The sequence below is a fragment of the Protomyctophum bolini genome (assembly GCF_963924005.1).
Source record: "Protomyctophum bolini genome assembly, chromosome: 5".
Taxonomy (NCBI): Eukaryota; Metazoa; Chordata; class Actinopteri; order Myctophiformes; family Myctophidae; genus Protomyctophum; species Protomyctophum bolini.
The window spans coordinates 2584485-2591984 of NC_137866.1; the positions used below are offsets into that span (position 1 = coordinate 2584485).

Consider the following 7500-nt stretch of genomic DNA (forward strand, 5'->3'; position numbering starts at 1 on the left):
CCATGACCTCTGTCTGTAGGTGACGAGAGAATGACAGAATTAGGAAGTTACAGCAGAGGATCATGAGACGGAGAACCATCACATGAGAAGGACCAGAGTCTCACCCAGACACCGTAGAACAGAGTCAGACCCGGTGGTCTCACCCACACACCGTCACATCTAAGTGGTGGATATTGCTCTTGTCTTCATGTTTTCATGTATGAAAATTGTCTTGTTCTTTGTGTTTATGTCAAATGTGTGTACATGTGTTCTGCATACTTGGCTGCTGGGTCGCAAGACAGATTTCAGTGTGAACTGACAATAAAGTAGGCTACTATATCATATCATATTGATTATCAAATAGCACAGATTGTCCCCTAGGGTAGGTATACCCTCACAAAAAACATGCAGTAATCCTGGTCTCTAAACTGCCTCCCCCTGGCCAGCCGGGGCGCCTGATGGAGGGGAAAGGAACTGGTTGGAATAACGTGTTCCTTCCACGCGCTACGACGTCCAATCAGGGAAACTCCCCCCTGTCAGGTGTAAAGGAGCGACTTGGACACTCGAGAAGCATGAGTTCAAATCCGAACATATTCCACTACTAGTGTTCTGAGCGTGACGGAGGCGTGTGTCCTTTCACTACTATAGTTTGTGTTCTGAGCGTGACGGAGGCGTGTGTCCTTTCACTATAGTTTAGTACGTACAGCATTTCCAATCCGTGCTGTTTCAGCGTGTTTGGGTCAGATCGGGTTTGACATCATCCGCCATCCTGTGCTATCGGGTTACAAGTCGGACGGGGCTGAGGTGGCCGTGTTGAACTTCACAGCGTTCGCACGCTCGGTGGAGAGTCTCTCTCTCTCTCTCTCTCTCTCTCTACAGACTCAAGTTAGAGACAGTGCCCCTCTGTCACTGTCTCTAAGGGGAGGATTTCAGTGTAATATCTACAGATTTGGGGGTTTTCTCTAGGCGTGGAGAAGTAGTACGGAAGTACCAATCCGTGCCTTTTCACCGTGTTTGGGCGAGAGACCGGGTTGACAGTGTATTTGCGTGTGTGTGTGTGTGTGTGTGTGTGTGTGTGTGTGTGTGTGTGTCTCTCTCTCTCTCTCTCCCTCTCTCTGAGAAGCCAGACAGGTGAAAGTGGCCCTTGCTGACAGGTGGAGAACCTGCATATTGAACAGAGTACAGAAAAGAATGAAAAGAAAAGGGGTTGTGTCGGGGGGGTGGGGGGGTATGGGGGGGGGGGGGGGGACTGCCTGGCAGAGTTGCTGCTCTACTTCCCGCACCAACGGGCCAACGGCTGTGGGGGGGGGGGGGCACCGGGCCAACGGCTCTGAGCCTCTTGTGTAGAGAAGTGGTCGGCAGCCAGGCAGACACAAAGAGGAAAGAGAACGACCACAACGTAGGCCTGCTTTCAGAGAACACAGGAAGGTAGAGAGAGAGAGAGAGAGATAGAGAGAGAGGTGTGTTTCTGGGTAAAGACCAGACCACACTGACCACAGGCAGAGGTCAGAACACGAGAGCGTAAAAGGTCCCGATACACACCGGACGGACGAAGGTTTCGGATTTTTAGCTGTGTTTTTCCCCGTCGTTTTTTTCCGAAAAACGTGTGCAACCACCTTTACGAGGAAATAAGAGAGAGAGAGAGAGAGAGAGAGAGAGAGAGAGAGACAGAGAGAGAGAGACAGATAAATGGTACATAGGGATAAATTATTGTGAGGGTAAAACACCTTCAATTCACCCTGGCCTGAAGTGAAAGCCGCTGCAGTGATGTCTGGGAGGAGGATGCCCTCCATGTGGCAACGGGGAAAGAATTGTGTAACCCAATTATCTGTTTTCACCGCGGGGGGTCTTATCTGGTCCTTATCTGGCCCATGGGGGGGGGTCTAATATCTGGCCCATGGGGGGGTCATGGGGGGGGGGGTCTTATCTAATATCTGGCCCACGCTGGAACCAGAACCAGGGTTTATTAAATAGCCACACAAAGGGAGGAAGCCGCCCCGTGTGTGACAGGACAGGAGGAGGAGGGCCTTTCCTCTACGGTGAGCAGCATTATGGAGAAGTATAAAACACAACCTCCTCCAGGCCACAACGACAACACAGCTTCATTCACTCCTCTACGTCTGATAGAGAGACAGGGACCCTTAGCCCATTCTGACCTGAAATCAGATTAATACTAGGTTTCCACTGGACACACACACACTGGTCTGATTAACCCATTCTGACCTGAGATCAGATTCTAAAAATGTCAGTCGTTCTTCGATTTTTCAAAAATAGCAGACCTACAAGCTCGTAGCGCGCCACTCGGTGGCGCGCTACGAGCTTGTAGATCTGCTATTTTTTCAATAGCTAAAGCATTACATAATGCTAACACCAAAAGGGGTTCGGTTAAGATAGAGAAGTAGTAAAAAAACACAACCTCATCCAGTTTACAACAACAACAACATCACAGCTTCATTCACTTCTCTAACTCAGAGGGGTCACGGTGACATGAATATGATCCACACAGCTGACAACAGCAACCAAACCAAACCACACACATCCGCTAAAGCTAAATGTCCACATCGTCTTCCGAGCCACTGGCCTCACATTCGGGGAAGAGGGTGTGTGCGACTGTGCGTGTGAGTGTGCGTCCGTGTGTGTGTCTGTGTGTGAGTGTCTGTGTGTGTGTGTGTCTGTGTGTGTGTGTGTGTGTGCGTGCGGACAATTCATAAGAGACCACAGGCTTTCTATGATCCATCCCTGTGTCGATGACTATGTGTTGATGAGAGAACATGAATGACAGCTGTGTTAAGAATATGCACTGTGGTCACTGTCAGGGCAGGAAGGGGGGGGGGGATGGGGGGGGGGGGGGGTGGGACCATGTGACTGAAAGCATTGACTACCATGAGTTGAATTCTGGTAAAAACTAGGCTTTAGAAATCTCACCTCAGCCAGAAGAACATAACAGTTGTCACCGTGTTTTCTTCTATTTCAGATTAAATGAATCTGTCAGACACGGTATAGCTCACAATGGACTTTCCTTTATATGACTACAACTGCTGCTGCTTCACCCATTTAAATGGTAAATGGTGCATTTATATAGGGACTTTATCCAAGGCGCTTTGCATAGATTGTGCATTATATTCACACATTCATACACCGATGGCGGCGGAAACCATGCAAGGTACCAACCAGCACATCGGGAGAAATTATAGGGGTTCAGAGTATTTTAGACCTGAGGACGATTCTACAAATGCTTTCTAAATCCTGACAGTTTTCTGGAAAAAAAACCCATGTTTCTACAGTATGTGTCAGTGGTTCTCAAACATTTTCATGTCAAGGACCCCCAAAAATATATGTATTTGACCGCCGGACCCCCCTCTGAAAATACGTTGTTCCAGGGAACCCCCCGGAAGCAACGATTTGAGTTAAAAAAACGTTCGCTCTGAAAGAATATAATTATTTTCAAATATTTGTGCCACATTTTCAAGATTGTGCCACGCTATGAGCTTGTAGATCTGGTATTTTTCAAAAGCTAAAGTACAACATAATGCTTTAAAAACACCAAAAGGGGTTTCCCTGTCCTGAACAGGTTAAATGTGGTGCCTCTGAAACAAAGAAAACGTCCAAAATCAGCTCTGATTAATTAATGACAGCTGTCTCCTGGGATCTCTGAGCGTTCTGAGACCAAAACCAATGCCATGATTATTGTGTACAGAAAGTTTAATTCAAAAGAGGGACGCAAATGGAGTTATAGTTATAGCCCAACAACACTTTGTTCCCACTCCATTTAACCCATTCTGACCTGAGATCAGATTCATACGAGGTTTCCACTGGACACACACTGGTCTGATGAACCCATTCTGACCTGAGATCAGCTTCTAAAAATGTCAGTCGTTCTTCGATTTTTCAAAAATAGCAGACATACAAGCTCGTAGCACGCCACTCGGTGGCAGCGCTATGAGCTTGTAGATCTGCTATTTTTCAATAGCTAAAGCATAACATAATGCTAACACCAAAAGGGGTTCCGGCCCAAAATGGATTAAAGCACGGTGTCATCACCACTTCCCTGGGAAAGCGAACAAGAGTCAACTGTGTGAGAGTGAAACCAGATCAGACTGTCAACTTAGTGAATTCAATACCAGGTTCCAAAAACGACATCTGTAAGTGTATTCTTTTGTTTTTAAATATATTTTTTTTTATCCCACGATTTTGTAACCCACTTTTCACCCCTGTGTCAATCATCTAATGTGATCCTGGGCTCTACACACCCTCCACCAACCTAGTCCCCATATATGGGGGACAAGGGGAGAGCAACCTAGTCCCCATATATGGGGGACAAGGGGAGAGCAACCTAGTCCCCATATATGGGGGACAAGGGGAGAGCAACCTAGTCCCCATATATGGGGGACAAGGGGAGACCAACCTAGTCCCCATATATGGGGGACAAGGGGAGAGCAACCTAGTCCCCATATATGGGGGACAAGGGGAGAGCAACGGATTTGAACTCATGCTCCCTTCATGCCTGAGTGTCCAAGTTGCTCCTTTACACCTGACAGGGGGGAGTTTCCCTGGTTGGACGTAGCGCGTGGAAGGAACACATTATTCCAACCAGTTCCATCAGGCGCCCCGGCTGGCCAGGGGGAGGTAGTTTTAGAGACAAGGATTACTGCATATTTTTTTGTGAGGGTACCTACCCTAGGGGACACAGGGAGAACATGCAAACTCCACACAGAAAGGCCTTTTCGCCAACCCCGCCTCGGGTATGGGCAATCGAACCCAGGACCTTCTAGCTGTGAGTCGACAGCACTACCAACTGTGCCCCCGTGCCCCCCTAGACTGTCAACTTAGTGAATTCAATACCAGTCTGCGTCTCCTTAGCGTTTGGGAGAGATTTAACTGAAGCTCTGAAGTACGATTCAGTTCTAGAGACGTTCTCTCTGGTCACACACTCAGCCTCTGCAGTGCTCTAAATGAAAGTGACTGGAGTCCGTTTCATTTCTATCCAAAAGCCCTTGAATATGATGGGATACAATTGAGGATTAATGTGATTATGGTAAACTCACATATCTCACATAATTCACTAGCCAAAAAAATAATAATCAGCATGATTTCACAGTTGGAAAGAACAGTGTCCTTAAACAACATCTGGACAGTGTCAACATCTGGAATAAGGACAGTGTCATGGGAAAGACCATTTATAAAATATCAGTCAAAACAGTACTGGCTTCGGTCCGTGATGTGAACATACTTAGAAGATCCAAATAACCAAACTGCATATTTTACATTTTATCAAGAGACAGGTACATTAAATAAATTGGAGTTTGTGACGACAATCAAGGGTGATGTTCAGGGAAATCGAATGGGCCCAAAATAAAGAAATATGTTTTTTTCTTTTTTTAATCAAACTGCTGTGTTTGCTGTATATGGTTATACTGTAATAATCACAGTCATCTGATACACACGTCCACTCCTGCCGTCTTAAAGGGGATGAATGGCGTTTTAACTTGAAACAATAACAGCCTTATCAGGGTAGCGACAGGGTGAGTCACTTGGATTCATCAATAGTGATTGATGAATCTGATTTTAGTAGTAATTGCTGCGAGAGTGAGCTCTAGTCAACATCAACTCGGGATTCCTGGATCGCTGCCTGCCAGCCTCTAGTTCTGGGTGCCTGACGCAGTGCCAGCCTCTAGTTCTGGGTGTCTGACGCAGTGCCAGTCTCTAGTTCTGGGTGCCTGACGCAGTGCCAGCCTCTAGTTCTGGGTGTCTGACGCAGTGCCAGCCTCTAGTTCTGGGTGCCTGACGCAGTGCCAGCCTCTAGTTCTGGGTGCCTGACGCAGTGCCAGTCTCTAGTTCTGGGTGCCTGACGCAGTGCCCCCTGCCAGCCTCATCCTTATCTCTCCGACTTTGTCCGTGACCAGTTGGTAGGTCCCGTTTCTAATGCGTCAGAGAAACAGGAATGACGACATTGCAGTTCCTCCAGTAACTGAAGCGACGCAACAAACACGTCAGCCAAGACCAACACCAGCCTGTTAAATAAAAGGAGCATTCAGTGATTCGGGTGATTTTGGAAAACCCCAACCGGGCCGCCCCGGTAACAAGATGTGCACATGCACACGCACTACAGACAGGGGGGGGGGGATACGCGACAGACACACCAAGGCCCGCCTCCGCTCGATCATGATTGGCGGAAGGCCCCTCTATATCCTGATTGGATGAAGGCTGGGCCACCTATAGCCAAAAACGAAACCTACTGTTTTTTGACCCCCATGGGTTAACTGGGGACAGGGAGGAACTCCTTATATGGTCAGCACACTCTATAGTAGGGAGGATTATCACAACAAAACAAAAAAATGTAGTGATATTTGAACGATCTGTCTGCTCCCCGTCATCTTCCTAAAGGCCAGGTTTGACTGAGGATTTTATTTCATGTCATGTGAAAGCAGGGAATCATAGCTTCAAATTGACATATTGGTTGTTCAGTTTGACCCACCAGTTTTGGAGATATGGCTTGTAGAGTATAATGTTTTGCAGAGAAACAGCGAGTTGAGAAAACAGGCTTGAAAGGTTCACTTCTGTGGACTAACATTACACCTATAGCTACATGTTTAAGCATTTATTTCATATTTACATATCTTCTGTGGACTAACATTACACCTATAGCTACATGTTTAAGCATTTATTTCATATTTACATATCTTCTGTGGACTAACAGTAACATTACACCTATAGCTACATGTTTAAGCATTTATTTCATATTGACATGTCTTCTGTGGACTCTAACATCACACCTAGCTACATGTTTAAGCATTTATTTCATATTTGCATGTCTTTTGTGGACTCTGACATTACACCTAGATACATGTTTAAGCATTTATTTCATATTTGCATGTCTTTTGTGGACTCTGACATTACACCTAGATACATGTTTAAGCATTTATTTCATATTTACATATCTTCTGTGGACTAACATTACACCTAGATACATGTTTAAGCATTTATTTCATATTTACATGTCTTCTGTGGTCTCTAACATTACACCTAGCTACATGTTTAAGCATTTATTTCATATTTACATGTCTTCTGTGGTCTCTAACATTACACCTAGCTACTGAACATGTTTAAGCATTTATTTCATATTTACATGTCTTCTGTGGTCTCTAACATTACACCTATAGCTACATGTTTAAGCATTTATTTCATATTTACATGTCTTCTGTGGTCTCTAACATTACACCTATAGCTACATGTTTAAGCATTCTTTTCATATTTACATGTCTTCTGTGGTCTCTAACATTACACCTATAGCTACATGTTTAAGCATTCATTTCATATTTACATGTCTTCTGTGGTCTCTAACATTACACCTATAGCTACATGTTTAAGCATTTATTTCATATTTACATGTCTTCTGTGGTCTCTAACATTACACCTATAGCTACATGTTTAAGCATTTCTTTCATATTTACATGTCTTCTGTGGTCTCTAACATTACACCTATAGCTACATGTTTAAGCATTTCTTTCATATTTACATGTC

At 45.2% G+C, this 7500-nt stretch overlaps 1 protein-coding gene across 3 annotated transcripts in view; it reads right to left on the reverse strand.

The window, feature by feature from the left end:
• Positions 1-7500, reverse strand: part of bcl2l1 (BCL2 like 1) — a 20710-nt gene that overhangs the window by 2418 nt on the left and 10792 nt on the right. The gene's annotated exons all lie outside the window — the stretch shown is intronic.